This window comes from Musca autumnalis, unplaced genomic scaffold, assembly GCF_047663935.1.
Source record: "Musca autumnalis isolate F117 unplaced genomic scaffold, ASM4766393v1 scaffold_1, whole genome shotgun sequence".
Lineage (NCBI taxonomy): Eukaryota > Metazoa > Arthropoda > Insecta > Diptera > Muscidae > Musca > Musca autumnalis.
The window spans coordinates 63,552,548-63,577,289 of NW_027411644.1; the positions used below are offsets into that span (position 1 = coordinate 63,552,548).

At 33.6% G+C, this 24,742-nt stretch overlaps 1 protein-coding gene across 4 annotated transcripts in view; it reads left to right on the top strand.

The window, feature by feature from the left end:
- LOC141399744 (uncharacterized) overlaps positions 1-24,742 on the top strand; it is a 239,377-nt gene that overhangs the window by 3,044 nt on the left and 211,591 nt on the right. For all 4 annotated transcript variants that reach the window (XR_012411927.1, XR_012411932.1, XM_073979000.1 and 1 more), the window contains exon 2: positions 2,195-2,558. The gene's annotated coding sequence lies outside the window, so the exon portion shown is untranslated. The remainder of the gene's footprint in view (positions 1-2,194; positions 2,559-24,742) is intronic.

Consider the following 24,742-nt stretch of genomic DNA (forward strand, 5'->3'; position numbering starts at 1 on the left):
TTGCCCATATATATCTCCACAAGGTCTGCTATTGGCAATAAAACACCACTAAAAGACTTATTCTAACCTGAGAAGACAGATAAGAGGATATTAGATGCAAATACGCTCTTGTTACCTATTATGCTCTACATACCTTTTGAGGACCAGATAACAAGACCGAATTGCGTTATTGACTAAAAAGTCCCTAAGGTCTTTTCAATGATCACAGAGGTGCTTTGAAATCGTTCTATTGAGCAAAGAAAACCTGTATATATCCATCATTTGGTAAAATAAGTCCTCTGAATGTCTTCTTCTGACCATAGTGGTCTGAATGCCATCCATTGTTAAATGTCAAGCTGGATAACTCTTCCGAAATAACATTCGGAATTCAAATGTCGAGACATGCCTTAATCAAGAAAGTTTTTATCATCGATGATGTCAACATAAAGAACTACCTTATGTGCTCTACACACCTACTGAGAGCTCCAAAACAGACGTCTTTTAATAAAATAAGTCTTCTACAGACCATAAAGGTCTAAATGCCTTCCATTGATAAATGACAAGAGAAGACTTCATAAAATACAAGAACGTCTTTATCAGCCGTGATAAAACATCTGAATGGCTATGGCGAAGCAAGTCTCTAAAATGTTTTCATTGATCAAAGAGGTGCACTGAAGTCCTTGTGTTGACCAAAGAAAGCCTATATATCTTTCATTTGGTAAATTAAGTGATCTGAAGTGGTTCTAATGACTATAAGGGTCTTAATGCCTTCCACTTATAAATGAGAAGCTAGAGAGAAATAAGATACCGAATTGAAATGTAAAGAGAATCCTTCATCATATAAAAAAAATTTGCCTGCCAAAATGTGCTCTGAAGTCTTTCAGTTTATCGAAGATAGCCTCTAATGCACTTCTAGTTATAAATGAAGTTCTCTAAAGGTCTTCGTACCATAGAGGTCTGAATGCCTTACATTGATAGATGACAATCTGGATAAATCATCCGAAATAAAGGTCTTCTTACCATAGAGGTCTGAATGCCTTACATTGATAAATGACAATCTGGATAACTCATCCGAAATAAGGTACCGAATTGAAATGTCGAGAGAAGCCTTCATCAAAAAGGTTTTTTTATCAGCCATTAAAACCTACCTAATATGATCTGCATACCTTCTGATGGCCACAGAACATGACGGAATGGCTCTATTGACGAATGAAAGCCTCTAAAATCGTTTCATTGATCATATGCGCTCTGGAGACCTTCTTCTCTAATATACTTCTTTGGTAAAAGAAGTGTTCGGAAAGTCTCCTTCCGACCATAATGGTATGAATGCCATTGATAAATTACAAACTGGATAACTCATGCGATATTTACAGGGAGAGAACAGCCCACAACTATTTAACCAAGAAGCTGAGTTGCTCAAAGAACCCTACCTCCAAAATTCCAAGTCTACAGGAGATCTTATCCAGAGTTCTGTAACCATTTTGAAAAACTGTGAACCACTGTATTAAATATTATTATTTATAATGGAAGTTATTTATGTGTACTCACTCACTACATGATACTTCTGCTCCAGCTCTCTTGTACTGTCTCTCTGTGTTAGGGAAGCAATACAAAACTGGTTACTGCTGCTGCTGGTGGTAAATCAAACCAGACTGTGGCGACCCCCCGTCTTCCCCCTAATTATTTTTTGCCTTTTTGTTCCCCTTGCCTTAGCAAAATAAAACTAACAACAACAATCAACGCCAAAGCCAACTACCATTAGCAGAGAAACCAAATACCAACGAAATAACCCCAAAAAACAAAAACGGCAACAACTTCAAGAAAAAGAAAAAAAACCTAACAAAATGCATATTTGTTTTTGGAATTGAAAATGAAATTTATTTTCGTTACTGTTGTTGTTGTCATAAATTCCAAACAAACACTAAACCAAGAAGAGTGTGTGGCTGACTGGCTGGCGGCTAGTGGTGGTAACCCAGTGTAATGTAAGCGAGTGAAGTGAGTTGTGAATTAACCCAGCACCACCACCAAGACCAGGAAAGAGTCGAAAAAAAAGAAGTATTTAGCAGCAGCACTAGCTAAAACAGTTACTTAGCTCCAACACCATCATTAGTAACTTTTAAATCAAAGCAATTAGTGGAGAGTTAAAACAACAACAAAAGCAACTAAAAAACCAAAACAATTTCATGATAGAAAAATCTTTTTCTTTTATTTTTAGAAAACTAATCTCTGCAGATTTTTTTCTTGGTTTTGGATAAAATCACTTTTACTTTCTAACAATTTTCTGTCTATATGTGCAAAGTGTAAATAAAAATAAGAAGAAAAAAACAAAAATTTGAAAATCAGAAAAAAAACAAAAAATATATACATAATTAAAAAATTGGAAATAAAACGAAGTGAAAGAAATCGATTTTCTTGCGGAGGTGCATAACGAATTTGAAGAAAAATAAATATGAATTAATAAATCTATGGTTCTGTGAAAATCGAAGTCAGTTTTTTTCACTCATAACACGCAAGTCAAGTGGATTATAAAGCGAACTTTATCTTGCTGAAGCTGGAGCGCAGTCTTATAAAGCTAATTGGTAAGTTTTTTTTAAATATTAATCTTTTTCTACCTTGCATATATGAGTTCAGAATCCAGATTGGTTAAATTTTAACGAAAAGAGAAGGAAATCTGGTAATCAGGTAATTCTAAGCAGTCGTTACCCAGAAATGTCGATAAACATTGAGGAAACGTAGGGAAAATGCAATAAAAGTAACTGATTTAATAGGAAAAGCACCCCGAATTCTTCACAATGGACCAAACAGCATCTCTATGTTGATTCTAAAAAGCTAATATCTATCTCGTCATGAAGTATTCGGTGATTCCGGAGATTTGGAAGACAGACAGCTAATACAATTTCTAAAATCTAATAAACCGGACAACATAGGAGAATTATATAGGCCCTCTTGTCCAGAAAGTTATTAAAAATCTACATACCTTCTTAGGGTCATAGAACACAACTGGTCTAAAGGTGCTCCGAAGTCCTTCTATTCAACAAAGAAAGTCGATAATTTGCTTCTGATGGTAAAACAAGTGCTCTTAAGAAACCTTCTACTAGCGGTAGAAGTCTGAATGCCTTCCATTGAGGAATGACAAGTTGAATAACCCATCCGGTATAACTCGCCTGAAGTAAATACAAGAAAGTTTTTAGCAGCCATGATATCAACAAAAAAAACCACCTAATATTGTGTACATGCCTTTTGGAGGCGGCGGAAACAGCTGTGTGGCTATATTGACCAAAGAAAGTCTCTAAAGCCGTTACATTGATCAATGGTGCTCTGAAGTCCTTCTGTTGAAGAAAGAAAGGCTCTAATATTCTTCTGGTGAGAGGTCGGAATGCATTCCATTGATAAATGACAAGCTGTATAACTCTTACGAAATAAGATGCCGAATTGAAATGGCAAAAGAAGCCTTCATCAAATGCAAGAAAAAAATTTGCCAGCTTTAATCTCAACATAAAAACTTACCTAATATTTTCTACATTCCTTCTGAGGGCCACAGGACACCACCGAATGGCTTTATTGGCCAAAGAAAGTCTTTTAAAGTTCTTTCATTGATGACCGAGGAGCTCAGAAGTACTTTTGTTGAGCAAGGAAAGCCCCCAATATCCTTGTCGCTCTAATAGAAGTGCTCTGAAGGTCTTCTACTGAACATAGCTGAACGTAACAATGCTTTTCTCCATCCCTAAATGTCAAGATCGATAACTCATCCGAAATAAGAATTGAAATTGAAGAAAAGAAACCCTTCTTAGGACTCTTCTGTACAATCGAACACTACAGTAACACATTTTTGGGGTAATTCTGAGAAGCAAGAAACCCTCGCAAGGTTCTTCAATAGAATGTTACAACACTATAAGGGTCTTTTGGAGAATGGAAACTCTGGGTGTCCCAAAAAGAACGCAATTTTTAAATTTGGCGCCATTCGAAGTGTCATTGTTTGACATAGAACAATTGTTATTGTTTGCTAGTATAAGGTACGAGGTTAGAAACCAGCTGACCATGGACATCGAAGGGAGTTCGTTAATTGGATATTGGAGAGACAACATGACAAAGCTGATTTTGCAGATAAAATCATCTTCAGTGACGAGACCCATTTCCATCTTGATGGCTTCGTCAATAGGCAGAATTGTCGCATTTGAGGTGTGAAAAATCCTCGAGTGATTCACGAGAAGCAAATGCATCCTCAACGTGTCACTGTGTGGTGTGGTTTTTGGACTGGAGGAATCATTGGACAAATTTTTTATGAAAATGAGGCAGGTCAAGCGCAAACAGTCAATGGTGTTCGGTATCGTGAAATGATAAGCAGTTTTTTCTTGCCTAGAATTGAAGAAATGAATGTGGAGGGCATGTAGTTTCAACGAGACAGCGCGGCATGTCAACAGTCAGAGAAACAATTCAATTGCTTTCTTTAAAATTTAAAAATTTTGTTCTAGTTGGAACTCCCCGAATCTCCTCCGTAAGGGCCTTCATTGGAATAAAACTCCTTCGATAGGCTATAAGCTTAAAAGGTTCTCTTTAAGGAGAACAGAAGATCGACCTCTATAATGCGATCGGTGAATGCCACCAGTCGGGGTATTCCCTTAAAATGAAATACCAATCATCATATGTGGCCGCCTTAGCATCTGTGGTCAAAGGTTTTAAGCAACTCAGAAATATGTAATGACTTTGACTTCGAACACGACACGACACAAACTATTGACAATGTCCACATGGTGGTAGATTAAGTGAGTGGCTGCATCGCAAAGCCAACTCCAAACAAAACCCGACTGTCACTGACTCTCAAAAGAATGAAGAACCAAGCCTACAACAAAGCTGCAATAAATTCCCACAAAGAATATCGACACTTGTTCCACTTCTTCGAAAATGGCAAAGAGGATCAGATCTCCTGCGAAGCCACCGTAAAAAAGAACTTTCTGCAGTTTAATACTTCGAAAGAAGAAATTCCTAATGGAATATCTGTTGATTTCCACATGAAGATCTTCTAATGTAATGAAGATCAGTTGATATTCGCATGAAGATCTCGTGATCTTTACGTAAGTATCAATAGATCTTCCCTTGAAGATCCACCTATCAAGTTCCGTTGATCTTCCTATGAAAAATCTGTTGATCTTTCCACAAAGATCTTTCCATGAAGATCTGTTGATCTTCCATTAAGATCGATTGATTTTTCCTTGAAGAAGGAAAAAGGTAAGATCGGTTGAACTTCCTCGTAAGATCGGTTTATCTTCCCTTGATCGTTTCGTTTCGTTTGATCTTCGTATGAAGATTGACTTTCTTATAAAGATTGGTTGAACTTCTCAGGAATGAAAATCTGTTGATCTTCCAATGAAGATCAATTCATCTTCCCTCAAAGATTAGTTGATCTTCCCTTGAAGATTTTCCTCGAATATTGGTTTATCTTCACATAAAGTTCAGTTGATCTTCTCCTGAAGGCCAGTTGATCCTCCCTTGAAGATCAGGTGATGTACCCGTGAAAATCTGGTGATATACAAGTGAAAATATGTTGATCTTCCTTTGAATATCAGGTGATCTTCTCATGAAGATTTATTGACCTTTCCATGAAGATCGGTTGATCTTTCCTTAAAAACCTACGGATCTTCCCCTGAAAATCTGTTGATCTCTCCTTGAAGATCGGTTGATCTTTCCTTGAAGATCGGCTGATCTTCCCATGAAGATCTTTTGATCGTCCCTTAAAGACCTACGGATCTTCTCCTGAAAATCTGTTGATCTCTCCTTGAAGATTTGTTGATCTTCTCTTGAAGATCTGTCGGCCTTCCCTTGAAGATCAGTCAATCCTCAATTTAAAATATTTTAATCTTCCCATGAAGATCAGTTTATCTTCCTATAAAGATCAGTTGATCTTCCCCTGAAGATCAGGTGATGTACCCGTGAAAATCTGATGATATACCAGTGAAAATATGTTGATCTTCCGTTGAAGATCAAGTGATCTTCTCATGAAGGTTTATTGATCTTTCCATGAAGATATGTTGATCTTCCCTTAAAGACCTAGGGATCTTCTCCTAAAGATTTGTTTATCTTTTCTTGAAGATTTGTTGATCTTCACAGTTCAGTACAATTGATGTTCTCCTGAAAGCCAGTTGATCTTCTCCTGAAGGCCACTTGATCTTCCGATGAAGAACAGTGGATCCTCCCTTGAAGATCAGTTGATCCTCCCTTGAAGATCAGGTGATGTACCCGTGAAAATCTGATGATATACCAGTGAAAATATGTTGATCTTCCTTTGCAGATCAAGTGATCTTCTCATGAAGGTTTATTGATCTTTCCAAGGAGATATGTTGATCTTCCCTTAAAGACCTACGGATCTTCCCCTAAAGATTTGTTTATCTTTTATTGAAGATTTGTTGATCTTCTCTTGAAGATCTGTCGGCCTTCCCTTGAAGATCAGTCGATCCTAAATTTAAAATAATTTAATCTTTCCATGAAGATCAGTTCATCTTCCCATAAAGATCAGTTGATCTTCCCTTTATGACCAGTTGATCTTCCTTGAAGGTTCCCGTGAGTTCTGGTTATCCCTTCTCTTGAAGATCACCTTATCTTTCTGTGAAGATCTGGTGATCCCCATGAAAATCGGTTGATCTTTCGTTAAATATCTGTTGATCTTCCCATGGAGATCCCATGGATATCGTTTGACCTTTCCTTGAAGATAACTTGATCTTCCTATCAGGATCAGCTGATCTTCTCGTGAGATATGTTGATCTCATGAAGATCAGTTGATGTTCCCATGAAGATCTGTCGATTTTCCCATGAACACTTGTCGATTTTCCCCTGAACATCTGTTGATCTTGCCTCGAAGATCTGTTGATCCTCCCTTGAAAATATGTTGATCTTTACTTGAAGTTCTGATGATCTTCATGTGAAGACCAGTTGATCTTTTCATAATTATCTGTTGATCTTCTGTGAAGATTAGTTGATATTTCTTGAAGAACGGTTGATCTGCCCCTGAATATTTGTTCATTGTGCCTTAAAGATCTGCCGACCTTTCCTTGAAGATCATCCGATCTTCCCATGAGGATCAGCTGTTCTTTTCGTGAAGATTTGTTGATCATCTCATGAAGATCTGTTGATCTTTCCATGGAGTTTAGTTGACCTTCCAATGGATATTGTTTTATCTTCCCTTATAGATCTGCCGACCTTTTCTTGAAGATCAATTGATCTGCCCCTGGATATTTTTTCATTGTGCCTTGAATATCTGACGACCTATCCTTGAAGATCTATCGATCTTCCCCTGAAGATTTATCGATCTTCCCCTGAAAATTTACGATCTTCCCTTGAAGATCACTTGATCTTCCATTGAGGATCCATCGATCTTCCCCTGAAAATCATTTAATCTTTCCTTGAAAATCGGTTGATCTTCTCATGCAGATGATCCGGTGATCTTCCCTTGAAGACCTTGACCTTTTCTTGAAGATCAGCTGATCTTCCCTTAAATTTTCCCATGATGATCAATTAATATTCACAAGAAAATCAACTTTTCCACTGAAGAAAAGTTCTTTTTCATAGGCGGCTGGCTTCACATGTGAAGGAAATTACTTAACATTCCGAGGTGAAATGCCTCTCATTCCTTGAATAAGAATTTGTCACTCATAGAGGAGTGACATCTCACCCCAAAGGTAAATACTTTTTCATTGTTAGAGGTCTTTCATTTATGATAAAGGACTTCCAACGTTATGGAAGGACTTGCCATTCACAGTGAAGTGACTTCCCACGCAAAATGAATGATTTCACTCGCAGTATTAGATAAATACATAGCTTCCGGACTCCAGAAAAAACGTGTTACCATTCCTAGTGGATTGACTTCTCATTTCTAGAGTAAAGATTTGTCATTCATAGTGGAATGACTTCCCGCACTAGGGGTATGACTACTCATTCCTACATTAAAGACTTGACATTCACAGTGAAATGACTGCCCATTCTTAGAGGAAAGACATCTATTTCCTGGAACAAAGACATCACATCCCTAGAAAAAATAACAAAAATAAATAAATTCAGAATATTCGATTAATACCCCGTTTGCACTTAACCGTATTAACCCAGTGGGTTTGGGTTTCAAATGTCAATTCCATAGCGTGAAGAAAAGTTCTTTTTCATAGGCGGCTGGCTTCACATGCAAAGGAAATTACTTCACAATCAGAGGTGAATTGCCTCTCATTCCTTGAATAAGAATTTGTCAGTCATAGTGGAGTGACTTCCCACCCTGAGGTAAAAACTTTTTTATTGTTAGAGGCCTTTACTGTTTTGATAAAGGACTTCCAACGTTGAGGAAGGGCCTGCCATTCATAGTGAAGTGACATCCCGCGCAAAGTGAATGAATCCACTCGCAGTATTAGGGGTAGTTTACACTATATGTAAATGTCATATGACACGAAATAAAAATATTCCATATCTACCCACGCAGGCAATGTGGAGACGTAATTTTATTACATTTTTACTGGTGTGGACGCACAAAGTAAATGGCGTAAGGAAAATCCTCAATATTGCACATATTAGCGACTTTATAATGATGGAAAATTTCATGTCATGTGACATTTACATATAGTGTAAACTACCCCTTAGATAAATAGCTTCAGGACCCCAGAAAAAATGTGTTACCATTCCTAGTGGATTGGCTTCTCATTCCTAGTGTAACGATTTGTCATTCATAGTGGAATTACTTCCCGTACTAGGGGTATGACCATGGTATAAGTAAAGAGGTAGATTTAAATGGAAAAAATCTATAGAACCCTTGTTTTTCCTGAATTCCTAAAACAACAAAATTAGTGAACACAAAAGCAACAAGTGGGGTTGTTTACAATACCAATATTGAGCATTTTATAAAAAACACGAAAAATGAATGAAGGGCCAAGGTTTCTCCACATAATCGAGTTGTGGATATGATAAAATGTTTGTTTCAATGAAAAGCTGACAAATTTCTTCCATACAAATGTTCTAAAAACTATTTTAAAAACCATTGAATTCGATTGTTTTTAAAATTGTTTGGAATATTATTCAAACAGCACACACACATACAAAGATTGTGTATATTGTTTTGACGTTTTAGGAACAGTAGAAAGAAAAAATTTAAATTGACAGGAAGCTTTAGGTAACCTTTCTTATTAAACCATGGGTATGACTACTCATTCTACATTAAAGACTTGACATTCACAGTGAAATGACTCCCCATTCTTAGAGGAAAGACATCTATTTACTTGAACAAAGACTTCCCATCCCTAAAAAAAAATAACAAAAATAAATAAATTCAGAATATTCTGATTAATACCCCGTTTGCACTTAACCAGATTAACTAAGTGGGTTTGGGTTTCAAATGTCAATTCCATAGCGTGAAGAAAAGTTCTTTTTCATAGGCGGCTGGCTTTACATGCGAAGGGAATTACTTCACATTCCAAGGTGAATTGCCTCTCATTCCTTGAATAAGAATTTGTCAGTCATAGTGGAGTGACTTCACACCCTAAGGTAACAACTTTTTTATTGTTAGAGGCCTTTATTTTTTGATAAAGGACTTCAAACGTTGAGGAAAGGCTTGCCATTCATAGTGAAGTGACATCCCACGCAAAGTGAATGATGTCACTCGCAGTATTAGATGAATAGTCCATATTGACATTAGACAATTTTACTTGCGGCAATTTTCAGTTCGATGCCTCTCAACATCGATTTGCCTCTCAACATCCTCCTCTCACCGACAAACTGACAATTGCCGAAAGGAAAATTGCCTAATATAAATATGGACATAGCTTCCGTTCCTAGAAAAAATGTGTTAACATTCCTAGTGGATTGACTTCTCATTCCTAGAGTAAAGATTTGTCATTCATAGTGGAATGACTTCCCGTACTAGGGGTATGACTACTCATTCCTACATTAAAGACTTGACATTCACAGTGAAATGACTCCCCATTATTAGAAGAAAGACATATCGCACCTGTTCAACAAAAGGGTAGTAACTCAAAATTTGGAAATTTTCACTTTTTAATAAAAAACGATAGATAATGATCAACTCCATCCACTGTAAAAATGTCACATTGGTTTGTCTACTCTTTCGTCAAAAAATACCGTTATTTCACTCTTCGTGTCCTCAGAGTTACTAGTTAAGTATGAACAGGTTTTTGTCTCTACTGAAAAGTAAGAAATTTTGAGTTGCTTCCCTTTTGTTGAAAAAAAAAATAACAAAAATAAATAAATTTAAGCACTGTTCCTTTACGTGAAAGAATCTTTAAGTTTTACCACTTTTTACTCGAAAAGCGTTCCTTTACTTCAGACACCATACAATTCATATGAGCGCAGTTTACAACTTATACTACTTTTGCCGGTTTTACCACTTTCAAAAGTAAAGGAACAGACCATTAGAATATTCTGATTAATACCCTGCTTGCACTTAAGTCCCGGTCCACACTAAAGTGATTTCATTGAAAAAATTGCATGAAATTATGCGTCTCTAGATAGACTTCCATAGTAGAGTAAAATCAAAAAATTGCTGTAGTGGGGAATTCGATTTAAGAACGCCTAATTTCATGAAATTTATTAATGAAATTCACGCTAGTGTGGACCGGGACTAAGCAGATTAAGCAGGTTTGGGTTTCAAATGTCAATTCCATAGCGTAAACGTCCAATAACTCCTCATAAGTCCGTGTTTAGACACACAAATTTCTCGGGGAAGTAAATTCAGTTTTTAGACAATTTACTTTCCCGAGAAATTTGTGTGTCTAAACACAGACTAAAGAAGGTTAACCCGGCAAAAAGCTATAGTGCCAACGCGGTTTAAGTAACTGTAACCCTTAAGGAATTTTATGCAAATCTTGACATAATTTTTTTCAAGTCATGAGTCAAGATTATTTTCTCCGCCATGCAAAAACAAAAACACCAAATCAACTAAAAGGCATTGAATTACTTCCAGTTTCAGTTCAACTTTCAATAACAACAAGTTTGAATATCATATTTTGCTGTATTTTTTTCCAGAATTGGGTCAGTAAATGCGGAAAAATATGATATGAAATAATAATAACTGTCATAATTCATACAAAAACAAAACCGTTTTTGTTGGCTCTACACTTATCTGAAAAATGTGGTGTAAGTAACCTATGGCCAATAGTAACGTAAAGTGTAGCACTGATCCAATAACAAAAAAATCGTCAAGTTATTGCTAAGCTCGCTAAACTCGACTTTAGACAACAATGCTAAAACCAATTCAAGATGTTGTTTTACGGAAGTTAAATACGTTAGCCCTGAATTGATTTGTTTTTTGCATTAAGCAACCAGTTCGGTTCGGTTACTCTTGTGGTGGGTAACTGCTGTCACTTTTTGGATGTGGTGTCGGTGGTAAGCCGGCATAATTAATTCCGTCTAATAAATTTTAGTTTAATTTGCACAGCAGAAGAACAAATCTGAGTTACGACATTGGAGCCTAAATGTTTGGTAAACCTGTACAGGCCCAATTGCCTTGAATGCCTAATCAATCAACAACAATGTATAGTGACTGGATCTTGAGTCGTGGCATTGAAGATGTCTGAAGACATACTTTTGATATTAATTTGAGAGGCTTCTTGAGACGTCTAACCAGAGTTCCTTCAAGTTGTACATGAGGAGACCTTTTAGAAAGACGTTTTTAAAATTTTGCATAGAGAAAATGTGTGTGAATTTATTCTCCATTTTTGTAACCCTATTTGAATACAATTTATTCTTTGTTTACTGTAATAATTAGAATTTTTCAAGTTCTTTGTTAATAAAACGACCGACACTTGCGCTTGCAGTCGTGATTTTAGCCGCCCCAGACCGCACAATAATCTCTCTCCATCCATCCATATTCACACACATATGTTTGACTTAAGAATTATATAAAGTTTGGAATTGATTTCGTTTTCATTTTTTTTAGTGATTGGTATTGTCAATGTTACATTTCCTTTGGCGTTAATACGTCGCCGTTCATAGGTAAACAAGAGAGAACACCGAACAAATTTGGACGACCTTGTTCTAGAAATAATAATACAACCCACCAACAACAACAACCACTGACTGCATATCGTCTCATCGATAGGTGCTATAGTAGTTACCCTTCCAATAATTCCATTGTTTAATGTAAAAGAATTCAAGTATAAAGTTTCCAATTCAATAAAACATACGAAATATGGTCGTATTGAATAAAGTTCGTCCGAGCCACCACTAGTCACTTCTGATGAATGCTTGCGTCGTTGTTGTTGTTGTGTATTATCAAAAGTAATTAGAAACTCTGTGGCCAATAAATAACCAAGAATAGAAATCAATTCATAATTGTGCTGACTAGTCGCAGCACTAGCTGTGGCAGTGGCTATGATTCTAGTATGACCAACCAACACAGAATGGTGTAAAAGTAATAATAATTGAGTTTGACCCATTTATGATTCAGTCAAGTCAAGAAGAAGAAATTGAATCTCAAATGAAATTGAAAGAAAGAAAGAAAATTGTGTCAATATTCTAAATTTCTAACATGGAACGAATTGATTCAGATTGCCGCCAAATGTGGTGGTGATGTTAGTCGAAAATCAATCTATTTGTGTCGTGGAAGGTAGGCTAAGTTTATGGTAGATTTGTGGAGAGCAACTTTTTGGTGCCTTCCTTCATGAAGTGCAGAAATTCCTCTCAAATTCGGAACAGATTATACGAACAGCTGGCAGAAAAATCTGAAATTTTTACCACAGGTAGATCTTCCCGTCCTAATTAAAAAAAATATAAAGTTCTTCGGGGGGAAGTCCATATTTCCCGAGATATGGGCCTTTGAAGTTCCGGGCGCCGGAACAAAATGTTCTTTTAAATTGTAATTTTTTCCAAGTAGCCGGTCGTCGGCCGGATTTAAAGACTTTCTCCTATGGACAGGAGCAAATCTCAGGCACGAGAACAAAATTTTCTTTTAAATTGTAATTTTGGTCAAAGTAAACAAAGGAATTTTCGGAACTTCAGAGGCCCATATCTCGGGAAGTATGGACTTCCCCCCGAAAAGCTTCATAGTTTTGTAATCATGACGAGAAGATCAACCCATGGTAAAAATTTCAGATTTTTCTGCCAGCTGTTCGTATAATCAATTTATGCCAGAAAAAATATATCTTTTGGAAAAATAGGCTCGCTAGCAACATTTTCGACGGGAAATTTGATCGATAACAACATTTTCAACAGCAATGTTGCTCGATAACGAAATTTTCAACGGCAAATTTCATTGATAATAACATTTTATATAAAAAGGTTAATCGATATCAACATTTCCTACAGAAAATTTCATTCATAACTACCCTTTCAATAGAAAAAATCGGTCGATAACAATATTTTCAACACAAAAGTTGCTCGTTAACAATATTTTCTATGAAAAATATTATAGATAATGACATTTTTGATAGAAAATTTGTTCGATAACAACTATTTGTGTAAAAAATGTGATCGATAACAATCATTTCTAAAAAAGGCGATCGATAATAATCATTTCTATAGAAAATATGATCGATAACAACACTTTTGATTGAAATCCCGTTCGATAACAAACATTTATATACAAAATGTTACCGATAACAACAATTTCTGTACAAAATTTCATCGATAACAAGCATTACTGTCAAAAATATGATCGATAACAACATTTTTAATGAAACACTTTATTTAAACCAGCTCTTTCCATAAGAAAAATTGATCGATAACAACAATGTCTATGCAAAATATACACTATAAAGTTTTGATACAAAACTTATACTATCATACACTTTTCTATATAAAGGTTCATCGATAACAATCTTTTCTGCAGAAAATTTGATCGATAACAATCATTTCTATGATAAATATGACCGGTAACAACATTTTTAATAAAACACTTTAGTAAAAGAACACTTTCCGCAAAAAATTCGATCGATAACAAAAGTTTCTATAAAGAATTTAATCGATAACAAAAGTTTTGATAGAAAACTTTATCTATTATACACTTTTCTATATACAAGTTTATCGATAACAATCTTTTCTACAGAAAATTAGATCGATAACCATAATTACTATCAAAAATATGATAGATAACAACATTTTTAATAGAACATTTTATTGAAAACAACACTTTCCATAAAAAAGTTGATCGATAACAACTATTTCTATAAAAAATATAATCGATAACAAACATTTTGACAGAAAATTTATCTATCATGCTCTTTCCTATGTAAAGGTTTATTGACAATCTTTTCTACAGAAAATTTGATCGATAACAATCATTTCTATCATAAATATGATCGGTAACAACATTTTTAATAAAACACTTTAGTAAAAGAACACTTTCCGCAAAAAATTCGATCGATAACGAAAGTTTCTATAAAAAATGTAATCGATAACAAAAGTTTTGATAGAAAACTTTATCTATTATACACTTTTCTATATACAAGTTTATCGATAACAATCTTTTCTACAGAAAATTAGATCGATAACCATAATTACTATCAAAAATATGATAGATAACAACATTTTTAATAGAACATTTTATTGAAAACAACACTTTCCATAAAAAAGTTGATCGATTAAAACTATTTCTATGAAAAATATAATCGATAACAAACATTTTGGCAGAAAATTTATCTGTCATGCAGGTTTATTGATAAAAATCTTTTCTACAGAAAAATTGATCGATAACAATCATTTCTATCATAAATATGATCGATAACAACATTTTTAATAAAACACTTTAGTAAAATAACACTTTCCATACAAAATCGATCTATAACAACAATTTCTATGAAAAATGTAATCGATAACAAAAGTTTTGATAGAAAACTTTATCTATCATACACTTTTCTATATATACGTTTATCGATAACAATCTTTTCTACAAAAATTTGATCGATAACAATCATTACTACCAAAAATAGGATCGATAAAAAATTTTAATAGAACACTTTATTAAAAACAAAACTTTCCATAAAAAAAAATTGATCGATACCAACCATTTATATGAATAATTTAATCTATAACAAAAGTTTTGATAGAAAACTCGATCTATCATACAATTTTTTAGATAAAGGTTTATCGATAATTATCTTTTCTACAGAAAAGTTGACCGATAACAACATATTAGTTGGAAAATTTAATCAATAACAACTTTTTCTATCGAAACTGTGTAACCGATAAAATTTTCTATAGAAACGACGAACGATTACAACATTTTCATTAACAAAGTTGATCGATAACAAATGGTCTGGTCCAGTACTGCAAGAATCTACTAATTTTTACTATTTTTTTCGATAACTTAAAGGAAAAAATGTTATCGTAGTAAAAAATAGTAGCTTCTTGCAGGTTCTGGAACAGAGCAAAAGATTTCAGTGGAAAAACTGACTTATAACAAGATTTTCGATTGAAAATTTAATCGATAACAGCATTTTTTAAGGAACAATCGATTGATAAATAAATTTTCTATGAATAAATTGGTCGATAACAACATATTCGATGATCTTCGATGACTGATGACAATCTTTTCAATTGATCTATAGCAAAATGTTGATCGACAACAACAATTTCTATAGAAAATTTAGTCGATAACAGCATTTTATCAGCAATAATCGATCAATAAACACATTTTTTTTTGGAAAAATTGATGAATAAAAACATAGTCGATGATGGATGATATTCTTTTCAATTGACTATTTCTATAATAAATTTGATCGATAACAGTTATTTCTATATAAAATTTGATCGACAACACAGAAGCATATTGGAACAGTGATCGATAACAAAAATGTTTATGAAACATTTAATCGATTAAAAATATTTTCATACAAAACTGTATTTAACCCAATATTTTTTGAGTAATTTATCTAAAATGATGATATAGAAACTAGATCAAAACAACTTTTTCTATAAAAAATTGTTCGATAACAACTTTTTATTAAAAAAAATCAGTCGGTAATAACTTTTTCTATACAAAATCGTTCGCTAACAATTTGTTTTCTACAGAAAAGTTATCTATAGAAAAGGTGTTCGATAACAACTTTTTCTATAGAAAAGGTGTTCGATAACAACTTTTTCTATAGAAAAGGTGTTCGATAACAACTTTTTCTACAGATTAGTTGTTCGATAATAACTTTTTCTACAGAAAAGATATTCGATAATAACTTTTTCTGTTGTTCGATAACAACTTTTTGTACAGAAAAGTCGTTCGACAACAACTTTTTCTTTAGAAAAGTTGTTCGATAAAAACTTTTTCTATAGAAAAGTTGTTCGATAACTACTTTTTCTATAGAAAAGTTGTTCGATAAAGGAAAGATGCCCGGTACTAACTTTTTCCATAGAAAAGATGTCCGATAACACCTTTTTCTATATATTTGTCTATTTGTCCGACAACAGCTTTTCCAATAAAAAAGTGTTCGGATAACAACTTTTTCTGTAGAAGGTCATTCAATAATAACTTTTATTAGACTTTTACTATAGAAAAGTCATTCGAAAACAACTTGTTCTATTAAAAAGTCATTCGATAACAACCTTTTCTATAGTCGTTCGACTACATTCGATAACAACTTTTTCTATAAAAGTTGTTCGATAACAAATTTTCAATACAAAGGTCGTTCAATAATAACGTTTTCTATAGAAAAATAATTCGATAACACCATTTGCTATGGAAAAGTCCCTTAATAACAACTTCGATAACAACTTTTTCTAAAAAAAGTCGTTCAATAAACACATTTTCCATAGAAAAATAATTCGATAACAACATTTGTTATAGAAAAGTTCTTCGATAAGAATTTTTTCAATATAATAGTTGTTCGATAATAATATTTCTTTGGGAAAGTTGATCGGTAACAATTTTTATTAATTTTGAAAAGTTGTCCGATAACAACTTTTTCGATAGAAAAGTTATCTGATAACAGCTGTTTATGCAAAAAAGTTGTCCGATAACAACTGTTCCATTAGACAATTTGGCTGGTATCAAATTTTTCGTTAGAAAAGGTTGTCGATATCAACTTTATCGAAAAACAAAACTCCATAGAAAAGTTGTCCGATAACAAGGATTCCTATAAACAAATTTTCCGATAACAATCTTTTCTAAAGAAAAATTCTCCGATGACCTCATCTATAGAAAAGTTGTCCGATAAAAACCTTTTCTATAGAAAAATTGTCCGAGAGCAACTTTTTTCATACAAAGGTCCTTCGATAAGAACATTTTTATAGCGAAGTTGTTCGATAACAACGTTTTCTATAGAAAAGTCGTTCGATAAAAACATTTGCTATAGAAAATTCCTTCGATAACAATTTTTTCTATACAAAGGTCGTTCGATAACAAAAATATTTTTTTAGAAAACCTGATCGATTAAGAAAATTCTTTTGTAAAGTTGTGCGATAACATTTTCTGTTGACAAGTTTTTCTATAGAAAACAACAAGAACAACCTTTTCTATAGAAAAGTTGTCCGATAACAACTTTTTCGATACAAAAGGTATCTGATACCATTTTTTCAATAGAAAATTTCTGCGATAACAACAGTTTCTATTGAAAATTTAGAGAAGTTATCCGATAGCAAATGTTTATATAGAAATGTTGTTCGATAACAACTGTTTATGTAGAAAAGTTGTCCGATAACAGTAGTTTCTATGGAAAATTTGTCTGATATCAACTTTATCTATAGAAAAGTTATCCGATAACAACTGGTAATATAAAAAAGTTATCCGTAGCAACTGTTTATATAGAAATGTCCGATAACAAGTGTTTTTATAGAAAGGTTATCCGATAAAGTGAAAGTGATGAAGTTAAGCCAATGGGGGAAACTCCAGACTTAAACAATTAGTTATCCGATAACTATAGATTCTATAGAAAAGTTGTCCTATAACAACTGTTCTTATAGAAAAGTTGTTCGATACCAACTTTCTCGATAGGAAAGTTGTCCGATAACAACTGTTTCTAGAGAAAAGTTGTCCGATATCAACTTTCTCGTTAGAAAATTTGTCCGATAACAACTGTTTATATAGAAAGTTATCGGATATCAACTTTCTCGATGGAAAAGTTATTCGATAGCAATTGTTTATATAGAAAAATTGTTCGGTAATAATTGTTTATGTAGAAAAGTTGTCCGATAACAGTAGTTTCAATACAAAATTGTTCTGATATCAACTTTATCTATAGAAAAGTTATCCGATAAGAACTGTTTATATATAAAGTAATCCGATAACAACTGGTAATATAAAAAAGTTATCCGTAGCAACTGTTTATATAGAAATGTTGTCCGATATATAGAAAGTTATCGGATATCAACTTTCTCGATGGAAGAGTTATTCGATAGCAATTGTTTATATAGAAAAGTTGTTCGATAATAATTGTTTAAGTGGGGTTCAGACGATCAGTTTTGACTGACAGCTTTTGGTCAAATATCGATTGCATCAGTTTTGTTGTGCTGTTCGTAGCGGCCAAACAGTCATTCAAGTTGGATGACAAACCAACAGTCAAGTTGAAAAATTACTGTGTTCACATAGCTATAAAATCATATAAATAACAACTTTTATTAATAAATATGGATGACAAAAAGATTGGATGTGCATTTTTGATCATTTCGCTTTTAGAGGAAGAAAATAAAGTGACAAGAAGAAGGAAATGGGTAAAAAAATGGATAGCCTCCCGAAAACAATATTCACATGTGAATATTTTAAAAGAAATTCGAGATTCTGAGCCAAACGCTGTCCACTCCAGCTCCAGAAGATTCAGATTGCTTTATTTTTTTCAATTCCTTTCTGTACGATGAGCGGATTACGTTTATTTTCTTCTTGACGTCGTCAATAGAACAATCCTTCTTGTATTTCTTCATAACATTTAGTAGTTCTCCATATGCTTTTGTTTTAATGTCGCCCATCATATATTCTGGACTGGTTATGTCCCAGAGGCATCTTTGCATTTCGTAGCAACATAAAAATTCCTCCTTTAAAAATTCATTTTCGTTGTCCATGTTTGTCGTTTAGTTTGCAATTTTTTGCTTGGCCGATATTAAAATGAAGGAAAAGATTTTTGTCTGCTATTTTTATCTTTTATTTGCAATAATAATCAATCAAATTAATAAAAACACACGACTTTTTTAACTTTTATTTGATATTTACTCTGCTAATTTATTCCTTGACTGACGTTGTTTCGTTCACACGGTCAAACAAACAAACAACCAACAGCTGACTGTCCAACATCCACAAAAAATTTTGTGGTTGCCTGATGACTGACAAAAATGAACGACCACACTGGCAAGCAACCGATTATTTGAGCAAAGCTGTCAGTCAAAACTGATCGTCTGAACCCCACTTTATGTAGAAAAGTTGTCCGATAACAACTGTAAAGTTATTAATTAGCTTCCCGCCAATTTACACACAACCCCAATAATTGCTGATTACTTCTATTGTTTCATACTGGCCACACTCCACAACATTCCAGGCCGCTCACCACCTCCCTCTTCTGGGAATTTCTATGCCGACAAAACATCTGCACCTGTTTTTAACGTATTTATTTACTATTTGTTCTGTTATATCTACATAATGAAACATATTACAACTGGTTTTCCCCCAGACTTCCTCTGCCACTCCTCTCCCATTTCACTTGCACCCATCTTCCACGTACTTAATGAAGAACATATGCCCAACATATTTGCTGCTGGCTGTCATAACCAACAAAAAAACTATGAAGAATAGTAACATTAACATGTTAAATTTATAGTTGTTTTTGTTTTATTGGTTGTTGTAGTTTTAAGTGGGAATATTCATTTTCATTCTCGTTTCATTCATTCGACACATCTACTCTTCTACAAAAGTAATTATATCAAAAAAACAACAACAGTAACTACTTTAACATGTTAAAAATTCTTTAAAGATGATGAGATCTTTGTTTACAATGTGAGTGGGAGAACGCGAGAGCTATTTAAGAAGGTGGAGTACACAGAAGAACACAGGTAGAGGAGAATACATCAGACTACAATGTAAACAATGTAACGGTTATTATCAGCAACAGATGCGGAACACATGTAGGCAGCCACACAACTATTTAAACAAGATTTAAACAGAATGGAAATCTATTTGACGTGTCGTTGTTAATGACTTTCGAACTACAAAAAACGATAACTGATTTTGTTACGCTTCTTTTCTTTCTGTGGAAAGGAAAATCAGGGTAGTCAAGAGTGAAACCTTATTCCTAAAAAATCCATGACTTGATTTCCATCATTCCCTCTTCATATGTTATGTTGTTTTTTTTTTGCTTGCAATTGACACAATTTCCAAATTATTTTTATTAATGCATTCACATTCTGTGTCCCCTAAAACAAAACAGAAAAAACGACGACGCAATTGCCCATTAATTTCACAAAATCTTGTTAACTGCAGCCAGCAGTTGTGGTAAAATTGCCTTAAGCGTTTTTTTTCCTTGCAATATATGATGGAGCGCGTGCATATTTTGTTTTGTATTGTGTTGTTTTTGCAAAGTCCACCTCTCCACCAATCTCTCTCAGATTGGAATTGCAGTTGATGTTGTGGTCCCACCAATCACACACTCCTTGGCGCTCGTCCGTCCATAGCCACAGACCATTTATTGCTGTTGCTGCTGCCGCTGACTGACTTGCATCATACATTGCAATTCTTTCAATGATGTTAACGCAACACTACCATCATAAGTTTGGATGGCGGCAAAAAATCAAAAAACAACTACACCAACAACAAATATTCAACAGCATTTTTTTTTTTCGTTTATTAAACTACACTGCAATTGTTGGATGTTGGTCAAATGTATTACCACTTTATACAGTGCACTATGGGATAACATTTGGGTTTTAATATAAAAATGCGATCGATAACAAAGTTTTTACAACAAAAGATGTCCCATAACAAGTATTGCTGTAGCAAAGTTGTCCGATAACAAATTTTTCTAGGGGAAAGTTCTTCATTAAACCTTTGTCAATGGAAAAGTTTTTCTATAACCATATTTTCTACAAAAATATTTTTCGATAACAACATTTTCTATCGAAAAGTTGTTCGGGTACAGCATTTAATATAGAAAAATGGTTCGACGACAACCTTTTCGATACAAAAGTTGTTCGATAACAACTCTTTCGATAGAAATGTTGTTCGATAGCAACTTTTTATATAGTGAGGTGTTTCGATGACAACTTTTCCTTACAAATTTTTCTATAGAAAAGTTGTCCGATAACAACCTTTTCTATAGAAAAGTTGTCCGATAACAACCTTTTCTATAGAAAAGTTGTCCGATAACAACCTTTTCTATAGAAAAGTTGTCCTATAACAACCTTTTCTATAGAAAAGTTGTCCGATAATAACTTTTTCTATAGAAAAGTTGTCCGATAACAACTTTTTCTATAAAAAAGTTGTCCGATAACAACTTTTTCTATAGAAAAGTTGTCCGATAACAACTTTTTCTATAGAAAAGTTGTCCGATAACAACTTTTTCTATAGAAAAGTTGTCCGATAACAACTTTTTCTATAGAAAATGTGTCCGATAACAACTTTTTCTATACAAAAGTTGTCCGATAACAACTTTTTCTTTAGAAAATTGCCCGATAACAACTTTTTCTTTAGAAAAGTTGCCCGATAACAACTTGTTCTATAGAAAAGTTGTCCGATAACAACTTTTTCTATAGAAAAGTTGTCCGATAACAACTTTTTCTATAGAAAAGTTGTCAGATAACATATTTTTCTATAGAAAAGTTGTCCGATAACAACGTTTTCTATAGAAAAGTTGTCCGATAACATCTTTTTCTATAGAAAAGTTGTTCGATAACAACTTTTTCTATAGAAAAGTTGTCCGATAATTACTATTTTGATAGAAAAGTTGTCCGATAATAAATTATTCTATAGAAAAGTTGGCCGATAACAACTTTTTCTATAGAAAAGTTGGCCGATAACAACCTTTTCTTTAGAAAAGTTGGCCGATAACAACCTTTTCTTTAGAAAAGTTGGCCGATAACAACCATTTCTATAGACAAAGTTGTGCGATAACAACTTTTTCCGATAATAACTATTTCTATAGAAAAGTTGTCCGACAACAACTTTTTCTATAGAAAAGTTGCCGATAACAACTTTTTCTATAGAAAAGTGGTCCGATAACAACGTTTTCTATAGAAAAGTTTTTCGATAACAACGTTTTCTATAGAAAAGTTTTTCGATAACAACGTTTTCTATAGAAAAGTTGTCCGATAACAACCTTTTCTATAGAAAAGTTGTCCGATAACAACCTTTTCTATAGAAAAGTTGTCCGATAACAACCTTTTCTATAGAAAAGTTGTCCGATAACAACCTTTTCTATAGAAAAGTTGTCCGATAACAACCTTTTCTATAGAAAAGTTGTCCGATAAAAACCTTTTCTATAGAAAAATTGTCGGATAACAACTGTTTGTGTAGAAAAGTTGTCCGATAACAACTTTTTCTATAGAAAAGTTGTCCGATAACAACCTTTGCTATAGAAAAGTTGTCCGATAACAACTTTTTCTATAGTAAATTTGTCCGATAACATTCTTCAATAGAAAATTTCTCCAATAACAACTTGTTTATCGAAAAGTTGTCCGATAACGATATTTTCTATAGAAAAGTTGTCCTATAATAACTATTTCTATAGAAAAGTTGTCCGATAACAAGTTTTTCTATAGAAAAGTTGTCCGATAACATGTTTTTCTATAGAGTAGTTGTCCGATAACAACTTTTTTATACAAAAGTTGTGCGATAAAAACTTTTTCTACAGAAAATTTGTCCGATAAAAACTTTTTCTACAGAAAAGTTGTCCGATAAAAACTTTTTCTACAGAAAAGTTGTCCGATAACAACTTTTTCTATCGAAAAGTTGTCCGATATCAATTTTCTATAGACAAATTTTCCGATAACATAACTTTCTATAGAAATGTTGTTCAATAACAATTTTTTCTATTGAAAAGTTGTGCGATAACAACTTTTTCTATTTAAAAGTTGTCCGATAACAACTTTTTTTATACAAAAGTTGTCCGATAACAACTTTTTCTACAGAAAAGTTGTCCGATATCAATTTTATCTATAGAAAAGTTGTCCGATATCAACTTTTTCTATAGAAAAATTTTTCGATAACATAACTTTCTATAGAAATGGTGTTCAATAACAACTTTTTCTATTGAAAAGTTGTCCGATAACAACTTTTTCTATTTAAAAGTTGTCCGATAACAACTTTTTTATACAAAAGTTGTCCGATAACAACTTTTTCTACAGAAAAATTGTTCGCTAACAGCATTTTCTGTAGAAAAGTTGTTCGATACCAACATTTTCTACAGAAAAGTTGTCCGATAACAACGGGTTTTACGGCTTTTTCCATAGAAAAGTTGTCTGATATCAAACTTTTCTATAGAAAAATAGTCGGATAACAACCTTTTCCATGGCAAACTAACCCACTGTCCAATATGTGGAGTTTCTCCTATTGATCTGTTGGCTGTTACGTGGTTGGTTATTGTTGTTATTTTTATTTTATGGTTAAATTGCAACAAGTTGCAACTCTAAAGCGGGGCCACAACGATGATGATGTGTGCAGTTCACAATGTGTGTACCTGCTTCTGTGTATCGTTCCATCGATCACCAAACTTAAAGTAGAACTTTGCGGCTATAGAGGGGGTTGGCTAAGCAGCAACGAAAAACTGCACTAGATGGCCGGTCATTCGTACATATGTTGTTGTAGAGAAGTTGATTATCTTTAAAAGGTAAAACGTTTTATATAATCTTTATAAAGTTGTGAAGGTTTTGTTGCTGTAGTTATTGGCAAGTTTGTTAAAAAAAATCGAAATATTGTAATGATCTGCCTCCAACCCTCAGTACATTTACAACAAAATACGTGGGATAATTATGCCACAGCTTCATTGATGATTGGCTTCGCCAATCTTCATCATCATCTTTGGGGTCTTCATCTGAGTGGTGGATAGTTTGGGAACTTGTTTTCGTTTTTTTCATTCGATTATGGCCACAACCAATACTTATTGCCTGATTTTTTGGCGAAAATTTATTTAAGTCGAAAGTTTCCAATATATGTTTATATTTGTCGTTGTTGTTGTTGCTATTTCGATTTCTATGAATAAAATTACCTTGGCAAGTTAAAAAGTGTGTTAAAGTACTGCCTTGATGTTGTTGTTGTGGGTTGCATGCAACAACCGGCTGGCGAGCTGGCTGGCTACTCATGACTGCCTTTAAGCTGCGTTTTAGACTTTTATTGCGTGTCCATTATCTGTTTTAAATCGTTTCGCATATTTGGTGGTTTAATTCAGTAGCTACTGGTGGTGGTGTTGCTTGTGTGATTTTGGTCAGGGTGTTTTGAAAGCCAATTTTTTATTATCGATAAAAATTTGTTTGGAGGAATGTTGTTCGATAACGTTTTCAAAAAAGAAGTTGTTCGAAAACAACCCTTAAAAACTTTTTCTATATAAAAGTCGTACGATAACAACTTTTTCTATATAAAAGTCGTACGATAACAACTTTTTCTATAGAAAAATTGTCCGATAACAACTTTTTCGATAGAAAAGTTTTCCGATAACAACTTTTTCTATAGAAAAGTTTTCCGATAACAACTTTTTCTATAAAAAAGTTGCCCGATAGAAACTTTTTCTATGGAAAAGTTGGCCGACAACAACCTTTCTACGGAAAAGTTGTCCGAGAGCAACTTTTTCTATAAAAAAGTTGTCCGATAACAACTTTTTCTATATAAAAGTTGCCCGATAACAGCTTTTTCTATAGAAAAGTTTTCCGATAACAACTTTTTCTA